Here is a 2666-nt window from a genome sequence, read left to right on the forward strand (position 1 = left end):
GATCTGATGAATATTGACATTAAGCTTGAAGAAGAAGATCAAACCTTAATTATTTTGTGTTCTTTGCCTATGTCATTATAATTTTGTGAACTCGATGTTGTATGGTAGATATACTATTTTCTTGGCAGATTTGAAATATGTTTTGAATTCTAAATAGTTGATAACTAAGTTGAATTTGAAGGACATAGATATTCAAGCTAGTGGTTTATTTGTTAAGAGTTCCTCCAATGGGGGTAGATCTAGTGAACAAGATTGACAGAAGAGTAGCGATAAATCTACAGGTGGTTCAGAGTCAAAGTTTAAGAAGAAAAATATAAGTGTCATTACAAAAATGAGTGTCCTAGACTAAATAATAAGGATGAAGGTACTAGTTCCTCTAATATTATTAGCGTTGCTGATGATAAGTCTAATGACTCAGATAATGTCTTAGCAATTATCGGCTCTAATAGTCGATTTGGTGACAAGTGGATTATAGACTCCACTTGTACTTTTCATATGTGTCTCAAGAGAGACTAGTTCACTTCCTATGAAACAATCAATGGTGGTTCCGTTATGATGAGAAATGATATGTCTTATAAGATTGTTGGGATTGGTTCAATTAGGATTAAGATATTTGATGGTTTGTCAAAACGTTTTCCAACGTTCAACATGTCCCAGATTTGAAGAAAAATTTTACTTCTTTGGGCACTCTTGATTCTTTAGGTTTCCAGTACACAGGTGAAGGTGGAGCTATTAGAGTCAGAGTAAGGGCTCTATGGTTGTAATGAAAGGAGATAAGACTGATGGTCTTTATTTCCTTCAAGGCAGTACAGTGACATGTGTAGCTGTAGTGTCTATTTCAGATGATTCAGACTCAGACATTATTCGTTTATGGCACATGCACTTCGATCGTATGAGTGAAAAGAGAATGTCTATTCTTAGTAAACAAAGTTTAATGTGTGATCCGAAGTTAGGGAAACTTGACTTTTGTGAGCATTGTGTCTTTGGGAAAAAGTGCAGAGTTCAGTTTACTACAAGTGTTCATAGAACTAAAAGTATTGTGAACTCAGCATTTACTCACGTTTATTGATGATTATTCAAGAAAGGTCTGGGTGAAATAAAAGAGTGATGTTTTTGCTAACTTTAAACTAGGGGTGTAACTGGTCCGGTCCGGTTTTGGATAAAATCTAGGACCGAACCGGTATGTACCGGTTTTATATTTTCAAAACCGATTACGCAACGGTTACCCTTTTAAACTGGTACTTCCGATTTTACCGATTTTTCGGTGTTTTTTAAAATGTAAGTTTCACAATTTGTCATTAAAAATTTGTTTATAAAAAGAAAAAATTGATTTAAAAAATCTGTTTTATACTTTTATTAATATATTAGACTATATAATAGTATTAATATTATACTATTGGTATAGTTATAAGTTATATATTAGTACTAGTTATAAACTATATATTTAATATTAGTATTAGTTATAAACTCTTAGTAAAAACTTGTAGTATTAATTATAACTATAACTATAGTCATTACTCTATATTAGACTATTAGTATTATTTATAAACTTTTAGTGATTTAGTATTAACATTTTATGTAATAATTTATAAATTATAATAAGAAATTATTTCATATATGAATATATATAATTATATATAATATATATAAAATTTCACATAAAAATTTATAATTATACATAATATATAAAACTTATATATATTAATATATATAATATTTTGTATAAAACTTATATATACAATAATACAAATATTATTTTTTATATATATTTTTTATCAACCGGTCCGGTCTGGTCCGAAAAATCCTAAAACTGGAACCGGCTGATTTTCACATTCTAAGAACTGGTCCTGGACCGGACCGGTTCAAAACCGGTAAAACTGGTCCAGTCTGGTTTGAATTTACACCCCTACTTTAAACAGTGGAAAGTTTTGATTGAAAATCAGATAGGCAAGAAGGTAAAGAGACTTCGAACGACAATGGAATGGAATTTTTAGGGGGGGTGAGTTTGGTGAATTCTACAAAGATGAACGTACTGTTAGGCACCTTACAGTCAGACACACTCCACAACAAAATAGAGTAGATGAACAGTTGAATAGGCCTCTCTTGGAGAGAGCCCTCTGTAGTGGTCAAATTAGCAACCTAAAATTTAGCCCTCTGTAGGGATCCACAGAAGCTTCATACACCAAACTCCACCACGCATAGCGACTCCAAAGGATCTCCTCTAAATTTTTCGATTATATTGTGAGATATGTGAAGTCATGCAAAATTGTAAAATCACCCATTATAGTGGATTTCACCCCAAACAATCTGTGAACGTAGGCATTATGCCGAACCACATAAATTCTTATATCTCTCTTTATTTATTTTTATTAACTTTTTTATTATTTATGTTGGATGAACGTGAAGAACACCGGCTCAAAGCCTGAATCATCATCATGGGTCGGGGATGATTCTTTCTTCCTTTCTGGTCTGTTGTGCAAATTAAGACATTAATAGTTGGTGCTATTTGTGTGATTGACTTTTTATTCTTCGAATCGAAAAGGGGAGCATGATGATTCTCCTGCTTATGAGACTTTCTTAAAAAAAAGCAGGGTGTGCACTATGAGCATGCGACATGCATGATGTACATGGCATTACAAAATAAAGGACTAGGCTGCATGGCTTGC

The sequence above is a fragment of the Juglans microcarpa x Juglans regia genome, chromosome 5D (assembly GCF_004785595.1).
Source record: "Juglans microcarpa x Juglans regia isolate MS1-56 chromosome 5D, Jm3101_v1.0, whole genome shotgun sequence".
Classification (NCBI taxonomy): Eukaryota; Viridiplantae; Streptophyta; class Magnoliopsida; order Fagales; family Juglandaceae; genus Juglans; species Juglans microcarpa x Juglans regia.